This window comes from Gopherus evgoodei, chromosome 10 (assembly GCF_007399415.2).
Source record: "Gopherus evgoodei ecotype Sinaloan lineage chromosome 10, rGopEvg1_v1.p, whole genome shotgun sequence".
In the NCBI taxonomy this organism is placed as follows: domain Eukaryota; kingdom Metazoa; phylum Chordata; order Testudines; family Testudinidae; genus Gopherus; species Gopherus evgoodei.
In genome coordinates, this window is record NC_044331.1 from 37,194,498 (window position 1) to 37,217,833 (window position 23,336).

Consider the following 23,336-nt stretch of genomic DNA (forward strand, 5'->3'; position numbering starts at 1 on the left):
GTATTATCTGAAGAAAGACCCCATTTTCTACACTTTCATTTGTAACTTTATGGAGATATATTCCAGATTGTATGAAGATTTTCCTGATAACATAAGATATATAATTTTTTGGAATCTATTGAGCACAATATCAGGGGTCGGCAACCTTTGGCATGCATCTCACCAGGGTAAATACCCTGACAGCCCAGGCCGATTTCCTTACCTGCCACATCCACAGGTTCAGCCGACCATAGCTCCAACTGGCCACAGTTCGCCGCTCCAGGCAAATGGGGGCTGCAGGAAGCAGAGGCCAGCACATCCCTCAGCCCGCACCGCTACCTGTCATCCCCATTGGCCTGGGACGGTGAACCGCGACCAGTGGGAGCCGCAATCGGCTGAACCGGCGGTCACGCCAGTAAACAAACTGGCCTGGCCCGCCAAGGTGCTTACCCTGGCAAGCCATGTGCCAAAGATTGCCAACCCCTGCTATATATAAAGACACACACGTTCTCACCCCCACCCACCAAACCATCCATCATATTTTGGTTGCAGTTTAGTGCCCCGTCTCCCCCCTCCTACAATAAGTTCCCTGGGGACTGCATGGAACCACAGAGGCAGAGAAATCCCCCTCAAGCACAGCACATTTTAGAATGAAGACCATGTTCTTTTAAATTGCCTAGCTCCTTACTTTTAAAGATACGATACGAGAATATTTATGTCCAACAGAATGCATCACTGGTTATTTTTATATGCAACTCCTCCAAAACTATGAAATAATTCAGATATGTTTAATTTTAAACACCTTGAGATTGGCGTTTATGCTGCAAATTTTGGGCTACTCACTTCATTTTCTAGAATAGCATGACTATTAGTTAAGACCCTGATTGAAATGGTGCCTAAAAGATCACATCTAATTAAGTTTTGTTAGCAGCCTGCATTGTGATCACAGACTTCCTTTTTATCCATTTAGTGCATTTCTAATACTTCAATGAAATTGATCTGTCTTCTTGAAACCGGCACTGTCAGCAACACTATATTCCATCTTTTTGTTTTTTAAAATGTAACTGCTGACAACAGATTTTTGAGTTTATAACTTAACCTTGAGGCCTTGCTCTCACATGAAACATGGCATATAATCATGGCATATAAAATAAAAGGATTTTTAGATATTATTATTCAAAAAGTCCACTTGACTATCTCCAAGATATATATGAATGGAAAGCATTTTTAAAGATTTTATACCCCTTTTTTACACTCAAATGGTGAAAAAAATGCTTATTCTATGCAATAAAGTAAAATATTCCCAGCTCTAAGGACCCTGACAGTTAAAATAATAATCCCTATAAGAAATAATCAAGAATTTTAAAGATTTTTAATGTATGCATAGCAGATTAATGCTGTTAAATACTTTTTATAATATGCGGTGGTGCTTTAACCATCTTGGTCCCCAGATATTGGAGAGAGAAGATTGGTGAGGTAATCTCTTTTACTGGACCAAGCAGAAAACCAAAAGCTAGTCTCTCTCAACAGAAGCTGAACCAATAAAAGATATTACCTCACCCACACTGTTTATAATATTTATTTAAATTTTAAAAGATGCTTAACTGAGCACAGATGTACACCACTAGTGACGAAAGTACAGTTGCAGCTATTGTAAAGTTGCCCATTTGGTACCATCATAATTTTATTAACTAATTTTATTAACCGTCAGTGTCTCATACCAACACTGTTCAAAAAAACTCATTGAAAACCAGGCCCATACATAACAGAAATGGGCCATGATCTTGGTAAGGGATCCATCCATGTGGGGGTTCGACTGACTTCAGTGAGACTTGCAAGGGTATAGAGTTTGTGTGGATGGATGCCTTTCTAGGGCTGATGCCATAGTCAATCCAGATTACAAACAGATTAGAACAAGGATACAGATTAAAAGGGAACTGCAGCATCATAACACAGTCCCTTCATGTCATGTCTACAGTGGAAATGCTGCAACTGCACCATTGTAGTTTAGACACTTACTACAACGATGGAAAAAGTTCTTCAGACACTGCAGTAAATCCACCTCTCCAAGAAGCGGTAGCTAAAACAACCAAAAAGAAAAAAAAAAAACTTCCCTCAACCTAGCATAGTCTACACCAGGGATAGGCAACCTATGGCACGGGTGCCAAAGGTGGCACACGAGCTGATTTTCAGTGGCACTCACACTGCCTGGGTCCTGACCACTGGTCCAGGGGGCTCTGCATTTTAATTTAATTTTAAATGAAGTTTCTTAAATATTTTATAAAGCTTATTTACTTTACGTACAACAATAGTTTAATTATATATTATAGACTTATAGAAAGAGACCTTCAAAAAATGTTAAAATGTATTACTGATACGCGAAACCTTAAATCAGAGTGAATAAATGAAGACTCGGCACATCACTTCTGAAGGGCTGCCAAGCCCCAGTCTACACCGTGGCTTAGGTTATCCTAACTAAGGCCATGTCTACTTTAGCACCTATATTACCAAAACTTTTGCCATTCAGGGGGTCTGAAAAAAAAAAAACACTACCCTGAGCAACATAAATTTTGCCAACACAAGGGCTCATATGCACAGCACTATGTTGGCAGTAGATGCTCTCCCATAGACTGAGCTACCGCCCCTTGTTGAGCTGATTTTATGTTGACAGAAGAGCTCTCTCCTGTCAGCATAACGCAGCTACACAAGTGCTCTCACAGCGGTACCGCTGTACCAATACAGTATTGTCACTGTAAACTGTAAGTGTAGACCTGGACTAAGACTCTCAAGGGTGGATTTTTCATAACCCTCAGCAATGTAGGTAGATCAACCTAATTTTCTAAGATATATCAGCCCTCAGAAGAACAGGAGTCCAGTTCATTGTTACCTCACATATTCTGAATGCAAAATAGGCGTAAAACAACCATCCTGTCTTAGTGTCATTTTATACTGGTGTAAATAACCACACACGGCACAGAACAGTGGTGAAGGGGTTCCAGAAATGAAGCACAGTTCTGTAAATGTAAGCCAACTTAGTCCCATCTACACAGGCAAAATCAGATCATATTATAATATTTGCACTATTGCTGTTTTAACTTATTTCCTTAACATGGTAAATTTTGTATGGTAGATGGATCTTTACAAAAAAAGATAGTAACCTCAGAACCATTCCCACTGCCCAACTTGGTTTTATACACATTTCAACTAATCAGCCAATCTGTGGTTACAGCAGACCACCAACACCAAACCACAATTTTTATTATGATATACAATTATAATATTGGACAGCTAGATAGAACTGCTAAACATACTGATTAAAAATATAAATTCTTTACTTGTGTCATCAATATCTCTGGCATATTAACATAAAATAATATTACAGGTCTAATTTTCACTTCACTATTTATGCTGTTTATTTGTTATATTTCACTTGGCATTGACAATTAAACTAGACTAATCTGTTTTATTTCCTGGTGTGAAGTCTGAGTTTTCATTACTATACAAGAATGTGGGGGGGGGCCCCCGATGGAAATCATGAAAGCATTTCTGTTAACATTGCATTAAATTCATCCTTGCGCTAATGCAAGTCCCACCACTCCACTTAAGCTCTAAACAGGACCCACATAAGTATGCCTGTAAATCCTCTATGGGCCACAGAAATGGTCTCTGTGCCAGCCCCACAAAGGCCATCACAGAACTGTAAGGCTGAGGGCTGGCAAAGCAAGGTGCCATGCTTTGATGTGGTTTCAATGGCCCAATGCACTAACTAAATAGCCTGGAAGGACTGAAACCTCTGTTTCATCCCCAACACAGTGCTCAAGCTGAATTTCACCTCCCCAAAACCTTCACACTCTTTAATGTATGTAGATGAAATAAATTTGGATTCCCTTAACCTCCCTTCTCCGCCCCCACCACAATAAACACTACATTTTGGGACTAATATGACTGGACTGTATCTATTTAGAACTCTGCTCCAACTAAGACACAAACCAAAAAATCCTAAGACATGCTATTACTATGTTTTCAGAGTGTAAAGAATTGGCAAGAACAACAATATATACCAGTAATTCATTAGAGAATGAATATAATTAAATATTTTAATTCCAGATCAGATATTTTAATCTCATTTTTGTATTTATATATATTTTTATAAAGAAAATTCCCTATAGTGTTCACATTTGCAATACTTCCCTGTGTGACAGATTCTCTCTCATCATTACATCTATAGTAAAATATCAAAATACAATGACAATGTCAGAATGTTTGCTATAACTGATTGCATATGAGAGAGCAGCTCAGCAGGATTCCATCAGGCATAACAGCTCAGGAAGCTGGAGTAAATGTGGAAGCTAATAGCAGACCTACGGTCTGAACCATGCTTAACAATTCATTTAGAAATCTTGGGTTCTTCTTGTCAAGAGCTTAGGAGAAGAGGGAATCCAACAGCCACATGTGCAAAACAAGACAGAGGACAACCCAGTCAGCAGCAGCAGAAAGACAGCCTTGTCAGAATGTGGCCAGATAGGAGTCAAAGCAGCAGCTCCTATCAGACCAGGAGGCAATGTGGAGTGGCTCATGAGCACTAATGGGAGGTTAATTCTAAACAGAGGGTATGTCTACACTATGGGATTATTCCGATTTTACATAAACTGGTTTTATAAAACAGATTGTATAAAGTCGAGTGCACGTGGCCATACTAAGCACATTAATGCGGCGCTGTGCGCTCATGGTCCGAGGCTAGCGTCGATTTCCAAAGCGTTGCACTGTGGGTAGCTATCCCGTAGCTATCCCACAGTTCCTGCAGTCTCCCCCACCCCTTGGAATTCTGGGTGGAAATCCCAGTGCCTGATGGGGCAAAAATCATTGTCGCAGGTGGTTCTGGGCAAATGTCGTCACTCATTCCTTCCTCCGGGAAAGCAACGGCAGACAATCATTTCGTGCCCTTTTTCCCTGGATTGCCCTGGCAGACGCCATAGCACAGCAACCATGGAGCCCGTTCAGGTTTTTTTTGGTTTGTTTTACTGTCACCATATGTGTACTGGATGCCGCTAACAGAGGCGTTACTGCAGCGCTACACAGCAGCATTCGTTTGCTTTTTTCATGATAGCAGAGTCGGTTATCAGTCGTTCTGTATCGTCTGCTGCCATTGTAAATTGGCAGTAAAATGACGGTTATCTGTCGTTCTGTACAGTCTGCTGCTATCATGGGTGCCCCTGGCTGAGGTCAGTTAGGGGCGCAAAGGCTAAACTAGGAATGACTCCCTGAGTCAATCCCTCCTTTATGGTTTCTAAAAATAGAGTCAGTCCTGCCTAGAATATGGGGCAAGTGTACTAGAGAACCAGTGTATCAGAGAGCACAGCTGCTCCGAGTCAGATCCCGCAGAAATGATGAGCTACATGCCATTCTCGGGGGGTGCCCCTGCAACAACCCCACTTGTTGCTTCTCTCCTCCCTCAACCTTCCTGGGCTACCGTGGCAGTGTCCCCGCCCCCCCCCATTTGTGTCATGAAGTTATAAAGAATGCAGGAATAAGAAACAGTGACTTGTTAATGAGATAAAATGAGGGGGAGGCAGCCTCCCGCTGCTATGATAGTTCAGGCAGTACAGAATCTTTTCTTCACACAGGCAAGGGAGGGGGCGAATGGAGCTCAGCCCCCAGTTGCTATGATGAGGACGGTTACCAGCTGTTCTGTACCATCTACTGGGAATGACCAGGAATTATTCCTATTTTTACCCTGGCGCCCCCGGCTGAGCTCACCTGAGGCAAGCCAGGAGCACTCACAGGCTGATGGTGACGACGGATAGCAGTCGTATTGTACCGTCTGCCACCAGGGAGGGGAGAGGAACAGATACTGCTCTTCATTGCTGCAGCATCGCGTCTACCACCAGCATTCAGTAGACACAGGGTGACATCGAAAAAAGTCAAGAAATGATTTCTTTCCCTTTTCTTTCACGTGGTGTGGGGAGGGAGTAAATTGACAATCTATACCCTGAACCACGCCGGACAATGTGTTTGAACCTACAGGCACTGGGAGCTCAGCCAAGAATGCAAATACTTTTCGGAGAGTGCTGGGGACTGTGGGACAGCTGGAGTCCTCAGTACCCCCTCCCACCCTCCCTCCATGAGCGTCCATTTGATTCTTTGGCTTTCCGTTACACTTGTCATGCAGCACTGTGTAGCCTGGAGACGTTTTTCAAACGCTTTGGCATTTCATCTTCTGTAACGGAGCTTTGATAGAACAGATTTGTCTCCCCATACAGCGATCAGATCCAGTATCTCCCGTACGGTCCATGCTGGAGCTCTTTTTGGATTTGGGACTGCATCGCCACCCGTGCTGATCAGAGCTCCACGCTGGGCAAACAGGAAATGTAATTCAAAAGTTCGCTGGGCTTTTCCTGTTTACCTGGCCACTGCATCCGAGTTCAGATTGCTGTCCAGAGCGGTCACAGTGCTGCACTGTGGGATACCGCCCGGAGGCCAATACCGTCGATTTGCAGCCACACTAATCCTAATCTGATATGGTAATACCGATTTTAGCGCTACTCCTCTCGTTGGGGAGGAGTTCAGAAACCGTTTTAAAGAGCCCTTTATATCGATATAAAGGGCCTCGTAGTGTGGACGGGTGCAGCGTTAAATCGGTTTAACGCTGCTAAAATCGGTTTAAACGCGTAGTGTAGACCAGGTCAGAGAATGACAGGAGGGCATAAAAGGGGCAAAAAATAGCAAAAAGGACTGCAAAAGAAAGAGGACAGAACAAAGGCATAGGTGCAAAAATGAAAGAATAACAACTGAGAAAAAGAAAAAAAGAAAAAGTTATATCTTGGTATTTTGATCATATGTTTATTTTGTGTAAGTTTCCAAACATGACAGAGATACTTAACAGCAATCACTAACATCTGTGATGCCAAACCATAACTTGTGATCATTGTGTAGCTCATGTCAAAAGGTCTGACGGCCCTGACTACACAAGATACCATTAAAGTTCTGCTAGATCAAAAATATGTCCTTTTTTTTAATCTATTAAGTGGATTATAATTAATCTATTTGGTAAGCATAAGTAAAAGAATATATATTTAATCAGGTAAATCAAATTTTAAAAGGGTTTATATGGAGTTATGTATACAGAAATAGGTATGTATCCAAGGTGTGGAGTGGTCCTTTGCATAGATATACCCCTTTCCTTCTCCCTCCGCCACCCAAAACAAGCATAAAATGTACTGAATGAATACTTTAGAGCACTGTGACTTTTCAATATAATGGTACGTGTTATTTTGTTAAACAAATATGCAGTAAATTTAATGGCTTCTGTCCTTGAATGAAACTATCCATAATATTAACAGCATGTTTCTGCTCTAGGTAAAACTAACCAATATCAGTAAAGATCTAGAATTAAACGTGCCCAGGTCACTAGATTCATCTCTTGGTTTAAATTTATATCTTCTGTCCAATATCTTAAAAACACACACACACACACACACACACACACACACTCTCTACCTGCCATTGCAGTTCATGTGTGAATGAGTCACCAGAGTCAAGATAAGCCAAACAATTTTTTTAAAGTAATTTGGGAAGTCAGAGAATGGAGCTACCCATAAGGATGCTCTGACAATAAGGTAACCCCATCAAGAAATGAGTATGTAGGATTACTCATGGAAAGTTACTCATGGAAAGTGGATAATTCACTTACATACTTCAACACTACAGAGAGCAATATGAGGTTTTCCTGAAACACATGCTAGAGCACTAACTTTGCCAGACACGTTATCTGGAGAAATCATCAGTAGCTAGTCTGCAGAACAAAAATCTGTAAACTAAAATGGAATCAGGTGAAGAGCTCTAACTAATCATGTTAAACCCAAGTCAGAGCTACAAAGCAAAATGTTCGGCAACGTAAATGCCTCCTTACTGTATTGTTCAGAATCAAACCATCTATTCAACTAAGGACACAAGTCAATCAGTCAAATACAGCCACACACAACTAAATGAACCTAACGTGAAACAGACAGGATTTAAAAATATATATATATATAGGACAATCAGTTTTAAATAGCTATCATTTAACTATAGAATTTGAAATCCAGAATTCCACAAAATCTGGAATAAATGTCTCAAGACCTCAATTTTGTATCTTACAGCAACTGTTTTATTTAGTATTTTCTAAAGAATTATTTTATCCTGTATTTTATTTATCCCTGTAAAGATTTTTCAGACACATGGAATCACAAATTCAGGAGTGAAGTGCTTTAACAGACATGAGACAACCCTTAAAACATCTGCAAGAACAGAAGAAACTTCAGAGTCTTACAAACTGATCAAAGTGCATAGAAAGCACAGTTCCACAAAAAGAAGCATCCAAAATGTTACTAAGATAAACAGAAGCAATCTTTCTAGGGAAGAGGCCCTGATCAACTCCAAGCTGGGAGACATACCTATGCATGTTTCTCCTCCCCAGTGCCAGCCAAAAAGAGCATGGCCATCTTGTGTCAGATACCAGCCGCTCAGTAAATAATGATAATTGCTGCACTACATAAACACCTTTTTCCTACCCAGTATTACAAAGCAGATTCTAATGAATAAACTTCTCAATCCTTCCATATCTGGTCCCACCTCAATCTTTGGGTAAAACAGGATAAGAGATAAGGAGAGACAGAGTCATACTGATCAATCTGCCAAATCCCAAAATAAGGGACAAATGAATAGTAAAACAGAAAAGCTTAATATAATGTAGAAAATAATTTGGCATTGTAAATTAACAGTTTTAATCTCATTTTCTTTATGTCAATAATATATGATAATAAAAATGAGAAGAAACCAGGTCTCTGAGGGGTAGAAGTAAATTGGATTCTGCAGCAATGTTTTACTTGTAAAATTCCTAGAAAGTGGAAACAGAGGAACAGCCCACAAAGATTTCAAAACTGCAGACTGAGGTAGACTGTGTTGTGACATATTTAGCAAATAAGCATGCTGAAAATGCAAAACATATATACACAGAGAAAGAAAAAAATTTTTTTAAAGTGTTAGGGTACCTATAATTTGAAAGATACAAAGGGGGGTAGTAGCAACTGCCCTGGCCTCCCCAGCCTACAAACAAATAACTGGTCTGTAATAAGAGGCAGTTGAGAGAGATCTATGGACTCAATCCAGGCTGGGCTGTATGTAAGAAGCCGCCGCTGTCTCTTAGCTATGTCCAAGACCCTCTCTACTCAGCAACAGGCAGCTCCACTTCTCCCTTAAGTTTGAAGAGCCCACTTAGGATTCTAGATGCTAGGGGGGGAGGAGAGAAAAGCAGGGGGCAAATGAAGAGACAGGCAATGAATCCCGAGCTGCGGAAAGATGGAAACAGAGATAATTAGGCGTCCTTCATTGCTGTTTTATCTTCAATTCCCCCTCGATTCCCTGCCCCCATCCCCCAGGAGACGGGGATGTCAAAAAAAAAAAGAGTTGATCAGCCATTTCCAATGTATCTGTTCCTTCTACTCCACCAATCCACTGAGCAGACGAGTTAGGTCTCTTCCTTCCTTCCTACTGCCCCCCACCCCAGACCCCAACTTAGGAGGCGCCTTGTAGAGGAAATCTGAGCCATAGGGGGGAGGGGGGAACCAATTCATTTTCCGTGACTGGTTCTGCCTCCTTCCCTCCGCTTTCCCTCTTCACAGTTAAAGGGGCCAAATAACTACCCCCTCCGGAAGACTCCCCACCCACAGTTCCCCTCCTCCTGTCTCCTCCGCGGGAGAAGGACCTATTGGGTCCTCCAGCCCCTCCCCCTCTTTCCCCTTGCCCCTCAAGTGGAAGGGCTAAGCCTGTCGGAGGGGCATTTAAATGCCCCTCCGTCACTTTAACTCCCCCCTCCACGCTGTACTTGCCCCCTTACCTCTGAGGGGCCCCAGAAACTGGCGGGGCTGAGGGCTTCCTTCGTCACGGTTCAGCTCAGCTGCCGCCGAGCCCCGAGGAGGAGCCGACTCTCGCACCCACCGACTGACTGACTCACACAACTAACTAACTACTACCAGCAGCCGGCCCCAGGCAGAGACCACGCCCCCACGGCGCGCGACACCAATCGCCCCTCCCCCTTCCTCGCGCGGGGCGCCAACCGTCACTCCGTCTACTGCGCGCTCGGAGAAAGGAGAATCTAGCCACTCACGCGCTCCCGAGCACACGGGACGCCGAGCCATTAGCGCGCTCTCGCGCAAAGCGCACGCCGATTGGCTCGAATGGTGACAAAGGGCGTGGCGCCGCAGGGTAGGCACTGTCGGTTTGCTGAGAGATGGTGCCAGTACGGTGTACTCAGAGCGAGAGAAGGGGAAACTACGATTCCCAGCATGCATTGCACCGACCCCGCCGCCGGGCCCTTTAAAAATTGCATCACCACGTCCGAGAAGGTATACTGCCGCCAGTCGGATCAAATAGTTCCGTGCTGGCTTTCCCTCTTTCCTTTCGCGGGTCTCAATGGTGAAGCGAGAGGAGTCGGTTCTCTCCGATCCCGCTATCGAGTCCCTTGCGGAGCCTTCCTACGGGGGGAGCAGGACCGGGAAAACAGGGTGTGTGAGGGGCGGAGAGATCTGTGCGGGGCAAAGGGAAGGGTAAAGCGGCTGTGTGTGTGTGTGTGTATGAGTCTGGAGGAGACTGAGTGGGGTCAGGGGATTGCGCTCCGTAGGGGGACCCCCCACCCCCCCGGAAAGCCATCCTGCGGCAGGTCAGTAGAGAGGGTCTCGGGTGTTCCCAGATGTATCCCATCTTCCCGTTCGTGCGGTGCGTGAGGGCTTCTCTGCTTCACTGGGGAGGAAGACACTCCATGCCCTGGCTCCTAAGGGAAGGGGGGCCTGCCTGGGCACTCAGACCCCAGCAGGAGGTGGGGCAGGGGAAACGTATCTTCCTCTAGCTTCCGTCCGTCCCCATCCCCAGCAGCCTTTATTCAATCTCAGCCCCTCCTCCCCATTAACTTCATTTGTGACGGGAGAGGGGATGAGCCACTAGCCCCCATCCTCACAAGACACCAAAGGAAATCGAGGAGTAATCTCTAGGATAGGGAGCCAGGGCCTCGTGTGGGGCTGAGGGTTTGGAGGGGAAGGGGGGTCAAATGCATCTGAGGCTTCTTCTCATACAACCCCCATACCTGTTAAGGCACAAAAAGGGGGGGAGGGGAATGGTGGCGGTCCTTTGATTTATTTATTCCATAAACCTTGACTGTCCTATGAAATGGTAGATAGTTGATACTAAAAACTGCAAGACTGAAAATCCACTCACAGCTGGAGAGCTTTAACTGCTAGTTCCTGTGGTATTTAAGCTTCTAGTCTTTGGGTTTGCAAAGAAAATATAACAAACCTGAACAGCCTCTTAAATCTGCTTTGGGCTTTTTCAGAGCTCAGCAGTTGCAGAATACAATTGACAAGAACAGTCAGTTTCACTGCTACTGTCAGGGAGCAGTGGGGCAGCAGTCAGACAGATGAGAATGATGTCAGTGCCATGTTCTTTCTGCTCAGGAGAGCTATGCGCAGCTGCTTGCAGGAGGGATGAAGTAGTAGAATTGCACTTACATTGCTGCAGAAGGGTAAAAATACATCCTTCCACCCCCTCATAGCAGCCAGGAAGCTTTGAAGGGGGAAGAGAGAAAAGGAATATTGGAAGCAAGAAGCAGCTTTAGACTTATCAAACACCTCCTATCTAGAGGCTAATTTGAAAATTGGGACAGCACTCATCTTACCAGCAGATGGAGGCTGGTCTTTCTGAGGCATTGGCTCTGAAATTTGCTTAAGGAGGGCAAGCATATTTCTCACAGGTGTATGGGTGATGGGCTTAAACCACTTGCTAGTTGGTGACTGTGACTGGTACATTTTTCAAGACCTGATTATCCTTATTTTACAGATGTGGAAAGTGAGTCATGTAGGAATATTAACTTGCTTAAGGCTACATAACAAATCAATGATAGAGGTGGGAATAGAACATGAGCACACTTACCGTCACTTTAGAATGTTGGTATGTGGTTCCTGAGAATATTTTCAACATGCTGTTAGGTATATAGATACTTATTTCACTGATTATGACGAGTATTTAAAATGCTAGGAAACTGTAACGAACACAGATAAGCACGGCAACATGCTATTCTGCTGCTACTTCACAATGGAAGATTAATGCCTTTTTTATATGTTTAATTTAATGTTTTCTTACAATTTCTGGCAGAGATGACTGGCTCTATTAACAATACTTCGCTTTTCCAAAGCATCTTCTAACCAGTGATTACAAAATGCTTTGCAAACATTAAAGATTATCTTCATTTTAGGATTGAAGAAACTGAGGCAGGGAGACTGGGTTTGGAACTCCTGATTCCAAATTCTTGACTTTAACAAGAATATCTTTCCTTGGTTTTGTCCTAAGTCCTTCAGCCCAGGGCTTGAAAAGATTACAAGATACTTTTTAGCTGTTATTATCCCAGAGGTAATTATGGCAGATGAGATGTGTGGGCTGACCAACAGTGAAGCCCAGGGGCAACATGTTAGAAGAAGCCCAGTTATTCTCCCACCAACAGTTGGGAAGAGGGTGAGGAGACTGAATTTTCTACCAGGTAGCTGTCTCTAGCACCCACAAGTAGATTTCATCTTTTTTATTCCCATTTAGCTGTTAGAAGGGGGTGACAGGGAGAGAGAACTTTGTCTTTCCCTTCTTCTGTCCAGAAGCTCTTTGCCATTATCTTTCTCCCAGAGACTACTGGTTTTACTCTACCTTTACACTCCAACTTTCAATTATTCTTCCCCTGTGACATAACCCCAGTGTCTGCAGTGGCTGCCTCTGTGGCTAGCTTTTTTTCTAAGCAGCAACTGCTTGAAATGACATTCTTGACAGTTTCACTGGTGCAAACAAGCTTTTTGAATAGTAGCAGTGGAACTGATCAGTCTTTGCCATGCTGCTGGAGAGCAAAAGGATAGTTGTGAAAATTTATCAAACATCTCCTATTTAGAGGCCCAGAAGATAAGGTGATAAGTAACAGTCAACATGGATTTATTTGTCAAGAACAAATCTTGTCAAAACAACCTAATAGTGTTCTTTGACAGGGTAACAAGCCCTGTGGATAGGGAAGAAGCAGTAGATGGGATATATCTTGAGGAGGAGGTTGAAAAATTATTCTTGTTAACCTCTGAGGATAGAGCAAGAAGCAATGGACTTAAATATCAGCAAAGGAGGTTTAGGTTGGACATTAGGGAAAACTTCCTAACTGCTAGAGTAGTTAAGCACTGGAATAAATTGCCTAGGGAGGTTGTGGAATCTCCATCATTGGAGGTTTTTAAGAACATGGTGGACAAACGCCTGTCAGGAATGGTCTAGTTATTATATGGTCCTGCCTTGAGTGCAGGGGACTGGATGAGATGACCTACTGAGGTCCCTTCCAGTCCTACACTTCTATAATTAGCAGCAGAGTCCCTTGAACTGTCTTTCTGCAGACTTACAAAGGCAGCACTAAACTGATCTTCTATTTGTTGTTTGGAAGGCTCTTTGCAACTATAATAGCTGGAAATATATATTTTTTTAAATTAAGGTTTAAGTTCTTCAGACATTTATATCGTAACTGTCCTCACTTGCTGGGCAAGCTCATTTGTCCTGAAAAAGTGGGTGAGTGGGATGCCACTATGTCTCACACAGTCATCTTCCTCTTTGCCAGAATGAGAGTTGTATCAGTGCTAATGTTAGGGTACAGATATTTCATCTGAGCTGGATTCATGCTGCCACTGGTTGAAACAAAGTCTTCAGACAAATCTGGAGCATATCAAGCTCAGAATTCATTTGCTTTAATGAATTGCTAATACTCTGTAGTGAAGACGTGCTGGGTTTTTGTTTTTTTCTCGCTGATCTGCCCCTTTGAAATGCCCTCTATGTCATCATTTGATTAACTGACTTTGATCTCCTCCTGGTTTCAGTGGTTGGTTTCTGTATGAATTCAAGCTTAATTGTTCTGGTTCTGTAATTCATGTGTGGTGTAGTACTTGATTGTGCTTTTTGAAGTTTAATTTTTCTAGGCACTGAAGTGTTTCAAGCCCCCCCCCCCAACTCAATTATTTGCTCAGCTTTAGCTGGAAGTGAAAAGCTCCATATCTCTACACCAATCTTGTGCCCCTTCAACAATAGCTTTTACTTCCAGGAAAGTTGGACTGTTTTGGTTTCACTGAAGTGATTAGAAAATGTATGCACTTCCCTACTAAAAAGTGCTGGTAAAACTAAAAGAACATTAATTTCCCACAAATCTTAGATATTAGACATTTAACTATTGTAAAATCTCCATTTGTTGATGGAGGTCTTTATAATGTCCTCAGACAAATAAGTAAAGATACTGTACATGGTAACAAATGACTCACCCCTCCTCTTTCTCAATAGACTAGATTGATAGTAGACATCAGTTGATTTCAGTTTTGTGTATTATATTACTTCTGCAACATACAGGAAACAGAACCAATGTAAAATAGTGCTGGTTTCACCATGTTACTGTATTTGGAATTGTTGTGACTAAAAGTCAGGGTTTTGGTTTTGTTTTTTTTTTTGTACGGAAGTAAATAGAAGAAGTTGTGACATTGTTGTAGACCCAACAATGTGCCTTTAAGGCACCAGAAAGCTAATGAAGGAAGCAACTGAAAAAATTATTAAATAGGCTGTGTTGTAGCTTAAAGAATTGCCACCACCTGGAAGCAAGAAAAATCACTGTAGTTGAAACTGAATGACTTAAAGAAATGTGTTATTGATGAAAGCCATATATATGAAGTACCTGGCAAAGTGAAGGAGTTTTGGTGAAAAATGGCAGTTTATTTAAAAAGGAACCCAGGAACTATGGAATGGGGGAAAGAATTGTGAACAAGCTTAAAATTCCTCTTCTTAAATAGTGCAGAAATGTCATGACAGTTTTTATTCATTCACTGTATTGAAAAAGGGGAGTTTGATGTGCTGGTAATCTTTGTTAGTGTTCCAAAATTTAAATGTATAACAAACTGCAAAATAATTGTAATGCCACTTCTTTGGAACAGTTCTTAATTGAATTAAATTCTATTTCTAAATCACAATATCTGTGTTTTGGAAGCAGTAGTTAATAGCACTCTGTTATAATATAGAAATAAATTGCATTCATTAAGAAACATTGCTGAAGATCTGTTTGGACTCTTGCTACATGAATGTTCTTCATGTTTGTTACCTTAGTGCTCCTGTGCCCTAATCTATTTTTACTTCCTAGATACTAAAATTGTTCAGACATTCCTGTCTGGCTGATTTTTGTCTCCTGAATGTGATGATTGTCTTTGGGACGATAGAGGGTTTTAGCCAATATGGTGAAAATTTAATTAAAAAAAAATTGGAATCATTGGAAGCCTAAGCCTAGTGAAACTAGGCTTCCAATCAACCTAACCCAGTATTACACTGTTTCAATGAGACAGTTTGTTTTTCAGTAACTTTAACTAAAATGATGGTTAAAACAGGTGTAGCTGCTAGAGTCTAGTTTATGCTGTAGCTCATGCTTCTTCATGTGAGCTGGTGTTAAAACTCATGAGAAATGTTTGTTAATTTCCCCACTGTGAACATAGCTTGGTTCTTTCACTATTCCCTTGTCTTTCTTTCAAAGCCTTAGACTCCTAAAAGGCATGTCAATTTCTAGCTTCACAAAGCTATTTATCCATTATTTGCTTTTTTTGGCATACCATCAGTAAATACTAAACTAGAGTTGATTTACAGGGCCAGACTAGTCAATAACATATGAGCAGAGCCAGATTAAGGCAGCCTGGAGTTCTAGGCACTCTGTGACCCTGGGCCCCTGTGGCTCCATCTACTAGCAACCCCACCCAAAAAAGTTAGGGACAATAGCATGGGTCCCTCTTCTACTCAGGATTGGCTGCTGAGGCATGCTTTCTACCCCATTAAGAAAGAGGAGGCATCAGGATACTAGTAGTACTCACTCCAGCAGCTCAGATGTATCTGCTTGGGTAGATATGCCAGACCCACTGATTTTAGAGTTAGGCCTGGTCTACACTACGAGTTTATATCAAATTTAGTAGCATTAAACCGCATTAACCCTTCACCTGTCCACACAACGAAGCCCTTTATATCGATATAAAGGGCTCTTAATTCCGGTATCTGTAATCTTCCCCGACAAGGAGAGTAGCACTGAAATCGGTATTGCCATTTCGAATTAGGATTAGTGTGGCTGCAATTCAATGGTATTGGCCTCCGGGCGCTATCCCACAGTGCACCATTGTGACCACTCTGGACAGCAGTCTGAACTCGGATGCACAGGCCAGGTGGACAGGAAAAGCCCTGCCAACTTTTGAATTTCATTTCCTGTTTGCCCAGCGTGGAGAGCCGCTCAGCACAGGTGACCATGCACTCCCAGAATCAAAAAAGAGTTCCAGCATGGACCGTAGGGGAGATACTGAATCTGATCTTTGTATGGGGAGATGAATCTGTTCTATCAGAACTCTGTTCCAATAGACAAAATGCCAAAACATTTGAAAAAATCTCCAAGGCTATGATAGACAGAGGTCACAGCAGGGACACAACACAGTGCTGTGTGACAAGCGTAACGGAAAGCCAAAGAATCAAATGGATGCTCATGGAGGGAGGGAGGGGGGACTGAGGACTCGAGCTATCCCACAGTCCTCGCAGTCTCCGAAAACCATTTGCATTCTTGGCTGAGCTCCCAATGCCTGAAGGGTCAAAAACATTGTCACGGGTAGTTCAGGGTATATGTCGTTAATCTCCCCCCTTCCCCCCCATGAAAGAAAAGGGGAAAAAATTGTTTCTCGCCTTTTTTCAATGTCACTGTATGTCTACTGGTTGCTTATGGTAGACACGGTGCTGCAGCGCTGAACAGCAGCATCCCCTCCCCTTCCCTTTCTGATGGCAGAGAGTGTAATAGGCTTGATAACTGTCCTCATCATCCCATGAGTGCTCCTGGCTGGCCTCAGTGAGGTCGGCCGGGGCGCCTGGGGAAAAATGGGAATGACTCCCGGTCATTCCCTTCTTTAAGCTTTGTCTCCTGGAGATTCAGTCCTGCCTGGAATATCATAGCAGCTGGAGGCTGCCTTCCCCCCCATTTTATCTCAATAAAGTCAGTGTTTCTTATTCATGCATTCTATATTACTTTGTCACACAAATGGGGGGATAACTGCCACGGTAGTCCAGCAGGGGTGTGGTAGGAGGGAAGCAATGGGGTTCCAATGGATGGGGTTGTTGCAGGGGTACCCCCTAGAATGGCATGCAGCTCATCATTTCTGCGGGATATGTGGGGCTCTGACCTGGAATGGCTCTTCTCTCTGGTTCTTTAGTAAGCTTGACCTGGGGAGTCATTCCTATTTTTGTCCATGCGCCCCCAGCCGACCTCACCGAGGCCAGCCAGGAGCACCCATGACAGCAGCAGATGGTACAATAGAACTAATAACCGTCATCGCCAATTTCCGAAGCAGCAGATGGTATAATAGGACAGGTAACAGTCTCTGCTAACTTGCAAAGGCAAGTGAATGCTGCTGTGCAACACTGCAGTACAGCGTCTGTCAGCAGCATCCAGTAGACATACAGTGACAATGAAAAAAGACTAAACGGTCTCCATGGTTGCCGTGCTATGGCGTCTGCTAGGGCAATCCAGGGAAAAGGGTGCAAAATGATTGTCCGCTGTTGCTTTCATGGAGGGAAGATTAACTGACGACACTTACCCAGAATCACCCGCGACACTGTTTTTGCCCCATCATGCATTGTGATCTCAAGCCAGAATTCCAATGGGCGGGGGAGACTGTGGGAACTATGGGATAGCTACCCACAGTGCAACGCTCCAGAAATCGACACTAGCCTCGGTACATGGACTCACACTGCTGAATTAATGTGCTTAGTGTGGCCGCATGCACTCAACTTTATACAATCTGTTTCCAAGGACCGGTTTCTGTAAAATCGGAATAATCCCGTAGTGTAGACATACCCTTAGTGTCATATTGAAATTCATGGAACACTTCACACCTCTCAGAGCTGTTGTTCTGAGCAATCTTCAGAGTCACAAGGATATTGTTGCTTTGGTTACATTTACACTCAGTTCATGTTTTCAAGCTCTTCTTTGCAACCATTAGGGCTAGAAGATATAAAAAGGCATTTGAGACATCTCCATATTAAAATAAAAGCTGAAACTCTGATGTAATCACGAGTCCAGAATATGCTGAACATGTCTAGTGAGCTGTGAAGTGGGAGATTAGGTCTGTCACTTACCATGTGCCTGGGAGAGATGAGGAAAGTGAGCTGTGAAAGAAAGCTTTTGGTAAGGTTATGTCAACTGGTGTTCCCAGTTGGGCCCCAAGACTTACATATGCAGCAGCCTATAGGTTTGCTGTTTTTCTCTCTCTCTTGTGAAACTGTCATTGCATAAGTGTGACACAAAACTTCACATGCAGCTTTATTAGGAACAGGTAAAGAGGTGTTTCCAATACAGGGAGTAATGGCACATGCAGGTGGAATAATGCAGACTGGTCTATTAAGAGATTGTTCTCCAACCCACTTCTGGGCCATGGTGACTTTTACCCACTGCATTTCAAATCGTGCCATCTGAAAATATAACTCTTGTCCTTTATTTAATCAAATCTTTAATGAATAGACAAAAGAAGTAAACAAATACACACTCTACACAACCGTACCGTAATATCTCACTTAAATCCTCCTTCAATCTCCCTTAGTGCTGGTGAGGAAAGGTAGGGTCTGTGGAATTAACAAGTTTGGATTCTGATGACTAAAGAAGGAAGCCAAATTAGAGTTGAGGATTTCTTTTAGAAAATGCCCTACCATCGGGCTCATGCTTATTTGAAACGATGGACCTATAGCTTGAATAATCTGCCATTCCCAACTCTGCTAATATTACATTAGAGGAGAGGCAAACCCTCAGGGTCCCCATTAATTTAGGCCTCTAGAGATGGAAATTTAGTTTCTAAACAGAGTTCAAGAGGCTGTTGGAAGTCAGTGCAAGGCAGAGTACCTGTGTTGAGTGATTCCTGTATGACTCATTGCTCAGCAGATGTGACGCTGACTTTTGCAGTGACTGGAGATTCTGAGTGGTTCCAGTCCACTCTTTTTGAAATTGGAGTCAGCTGTTCACCACTCAAATTGCACAAGGCTAGCATGATGATGGTGATTTTGAGGAAGAATCTGGAAGAGTGAGGGAAACATCTGCAGCCCTGCTTAAGATAACATGGCTGCCATTTATGAGGCAATTTGTGTTCTTGGAGTTTTATTAGTTTGTGATGTTGGAAGATCTAGTAACTATAGCTAAACAGATATTTTGCATCTGTGTGGGGCCAAAGGAGCACAGCTTTTCATTTTAGCTGCAGATATACCACCATTGGGATCCTGGTCCATGAATAGGGCTCCTAGGCACTACAGTAATTCAAATGAACAATAATTATAACATGCCTCTGTCACCTCAAGATTAATTTACTGTAATCTCCTCTAATTAGGACGGCATATTATTCACAATACTGGATCAGTTAGTCCAGATGTGTTGGAAACACAGAGGTAAGTACAGGCAATGTACTGAATATGCTGCAGTTTACCAACTCCTTATGGCCTCAAACATGTTGAACAAGAAGAGTGACGAAACTGATCTCAGACTATTTCACATTAAAGCTATCATGTCAGAAGAGAGAGTGCCCCAAATCACCATCTAGTAAGCAATGAACGGAGCCACTCTAACAATTGTATATACCTTAAATAAGCAATGGTATCAGAGGCAGTTAATATCCTATAAAATCAGCACAGGCAGTTCATTGTCCTCCATTGTTAAGAGAAGCTCCGTAATCAGTGTTGCTTGTTGCTCAAACCCAAGTCTAAAGCCCAAATGAGGTGGGATTCAGGAAAGATGAAATCTGTAGAACCTGTCATGGGTCCTGCCACAATCCTCTCAATAAACTTTCCCAAAGCTGGAAGATGGTGTTCAGTAGACCCAATACTACTCTCTGACCTTCACTCATGTCTCAGGTGCCTTTTTATATCCCCTGTCATGTGCATGGAAGTTTACAGTCCTGAACAAAGTCCACAGCCCCTGTTTGTGGAAAGTTACTGGCCCAAGGTAGAGTCCAGGGTCACAGGAGCATCTCATATATCCTTACATGATTTGCTGAATCACAGGAGAGTGGCCATTGGCTCTTCAGGAAGAGCTTACCCTGTCCAGGAAGAGCTACCTGGACAGGGTAAGCAGTGGTGTAAGTGGAATCCATTTCTTCCCGGTATGTGGGGGGAGGCACATGACCTCCTCATATCACCCTCCACATGACTCCGTCCCCAGTCCGAGGCCTCTACGCTCTCCCCATCCCCTCTCCATGATCTGCCCCCACTTACCCAGGGGGGAGGGGAAGGGAGACAAGGCCAATGGCAGCCCCAAGCCTGCAGCTTCTCCAGCGTGGCTGTACCACCCAAGCACTTCCACGCAGGATCTCCTCTGTCTGTACAGCAGTCCCACCAATGGATAGGGCTGGGGGGTGGGGCTAAGGGTGTTCAGCAGCTGTGCTGGAGGAGCAACTGGCGTGGGGCCGCCCAGTGGCCTCATATTCTGCTCCTTTCCCCGCTGTGGTTTCCAGGAGAGCCCTGCAGTTCAGGGCTTTCCTGGGAACCACAGCGGGGAAAGGAGCAGAACACCAGCAGCTCCTCTGGTGCCTGTGCTGCTCCAGCTCCCCCGGCCCTGTCCTTTAGCAGGACTTCTGCTGTAAAGATGGAGCCAGAGGAGACAGCTCTGTGGAAGGGCAGGGGGTGGGGCCTAGAGTTCTGCTTCTTTCCCCGCTGGGAGGGGCAACGGGGAAAGGAGCAGAATGCTGTCAGCTCCTCTGGCAGCTGTACTGCCCCAGCCCCGTCCTCCGGTGGGGCTGTTGTCGGACGGAGGAGACCCTGTGTGGAAAGGCTGGAGGTGGTACCACTGCACTGGAGGAGCTTCTGGCATGGGGCTGTTCAGCGGCCCCACGATCTGCTGCTCCTCTTTCCGGTAGCCGTCCCAGCTATAAATATGTTGCTGGTGCCTCATACCAGACCAGACCGCCCTAATTGCACTGCTGGGGATAAGTTTATTCAATGGTCCATTGTGAGAGCTGAGGTTTCTTGGTAGCACATCAACATATAGATGTCTAGTCTTGATGTAAATCTACCTGGCGGGCGTCACCCATGAATGCAACACGTGTAAGATCAAAGTACATAGCCAATATTCATAATTTCAGATACAATGATGATACATGTATATACATAGGATAATCATACTTCAAATTATAACCTTTCCATTGACACCTTACATGATGCACTTTGTATAAGATTTATGGAAATTGTAAAACAGTGGTAAGTGATACCCCTCTACCTAGGTATAACGCTGTCCGTGGGAGCCAAAAAATCTTATCGCGTTATAGGTGAAAGCGTGTTATATTGAACTTGCTTTGATCCACCGGAGTGCACAGCCCCGCCCCCACCCCCCGGAGCACTGCTTTACCACGTTATGTCCAAATTTGTGCTATATCGAGGTAGCGGGGTATAAATGGTCACCTTTCTTATACACAGCATCACAAAACCTCACAATCCCATAACAAAAGAGAATTATTATTATTATTTTTTTTAATCATGATTTCAAAGCTAATGCCATGATTTTGGTGGGGGAGGCTCACGCATGATTTTTAACTGTTTGGGGCTTGCAATATTAGAGAACGAGTCTGGATGAAACACAAGCCATAAAGAACTAGCAATTGTCCCCTCCAGCCATTGCTCTGTTTTCATGCAGGTATACAAGTTATTCTGAATCTGAGCACCTTAATCCTAAATGTAACATGAAAACTCTACTTTGTAACTGACTGGAGGCAGCATGGATCCAGCAAGCTGTCTTATGGGCTGTTCTGGAAGTGAAGAAGCATTTTTGTTATACCATGCAGCCTAAAGTTCTGACTAAAAATTCCATATGCTGTAATGCCCCAGTCTTCTTCCACCAGTGCTCTGGCAGTTTCCAATTTTGCTTTATCATTTGCAGGTCATCTCTAAACCACTGTACTGCATGTGTTACTATGTTTTTGTAAAATGATCTATAAAAAGTACTAAGCATTAATACTGAAATCTGGAAGCACTAAGAGTAGCTTTTTGAATTACTATATTTTGGCTGGTATTGGGAAGAGAAGGCCGGAAGAACTGCCTAGTTCTCTGTCTCAGCTGTGATCTCTGACCCTTCTTCATATTCTTGTAAACATTTTAAAGCCAGAAATAGACTCCAGTACATACTGTTTACTGAAGATTGATGTCCTCAAACCTAAATAACATCAGGTTTAAAATTGTATTCAATAGTAGGAGATACTTGAAGCTCTGAGTTCCATGAGCTATGGAGATGATGTTTTTTTATTTCTAATTCTCATCTCAGAATAGTCTGGAAAAATGTACTGGTCCTGAAAGCATTTATACTAGTCCCCAAATGTTACTAGCCCGGACCAGTCACAAGGACCTGCTCTTTTTTGCCAACCAGTCCAAAATTGAATACAGCTGTTCTGCCTAAGAATTTCCAACCTGTTTTCATTAAACACTGAGACCTTTCTTTTCTTTTTTTTTATTTTAAAGTGGATTGTCTTGAATCAAGAGTGATACAAAGAGGCTGTGGCTCTTGCTAACACTTTAAAACATGGAGTTTGCTTACATTAAAAAAGCTGTTTGCTTTTTTCTCCTAAAACACTTATATATTTTTATAAAATTCTTAAGGTGGTTAACACAAAATCAGTTACCCAGCTTACATTTAATTTTGCTAGCTAGAGCTACTGCAAATGTTTTTCTCCATTTTGAAAAAAAAATGTATTTTAAAAAAGTAGTTTTGAACAAACACATACATTGAGCTAAGCTATTATTTAGTGTATATTCTAATTCCTTATTACCACTTATAAAATAGCCTAAATTCTGTTTTAAGAGTCTAGTCCGGCAAAATGTTTACCAAGGGATCTATTATAAGGGAATATGTTTATCAGGGCATTTGCAAAGTATGCAGAAAATAACTGAGTACCTTTCAATTTGTTCCCAGAGCTCAGATGCCTGTACTGCTGTGAACAGAAAGAGCACTGTGAGTATTGATATGCAAATAAACACACAACGCATTTAAAGGTTTATAATAGGGAGAGAGTGGGAGGATGGAGGAGGTTACAAATGCTTCAAAAATGCCAGAACATTTCTAAAATTCTAACTATTGCTTTTAGCTTAATGTTCTATTATATACTCTTGGGAATTAAACTGTATTTATTTTTAAAATCTAATATCAATTCATGCAGTACTAGTTTATTAGAGATGCATCTGTATTCTGAGGCCAGCAAAGTTTTCAGATAATAGTTTATAATTGCCTGTTTCTGGAATCTTCTAAATAAGGATTT

At 42.9% G+C, this 23,336-nt stretch overlaps 2 protein-coding genes across 11 annotated transcripts in view; one reads left to right on the top strand and one right to left on the bottom strand.

The window, feature by feature from the left end:
* The window catches only part of PEAK1 (pseudopodium enriched atypical kinase 1), a 260,847-nt gene extending 250,852 nt beyond the window's left edge, over positions 1 to 9,995 (bottom strand). For all 8 annotated transcript variants that reach the window (XM_030577459.1, XM_030577455.1, XM_030577457.1 and 5 more), the window contains exon 1: positions 9,854 to 9,995. The gene's annotated coding sequence lies outside the window, so the exon portion shown is untranslated. The remainder of the gene's footprint in view (positions 1 to 9,853) is intronic.
* Positions 9,996 to 10,091: 96 nt separating this feature from the next.
* HMG20A (high mobility group 20A) overlaps positions 10,092 to 23,336 on the top strand; it is an 83,503-nt gene continuing 70,258 nt past the window's right edge. The window contains exons 1-2 of one of the 3 annotated variants that reach the window (XM_030577237.1): positions 10,092 to 10,361; positions 22,994 to 23,032. The gene's annotated coding sequence lies outside the window, so the exon portion shown is untranslated. Of the gene's footprint in view, positions 10,362 to 10,428; positions 10,521 to 10,554; positions 10,676 to 22,993; positions 23,033 to 23,336 lie in introns of those variants that run through there. The other 2 variants (XM_030577238.1, XM_030577236.1) reach the window with 2 other exon arrangements.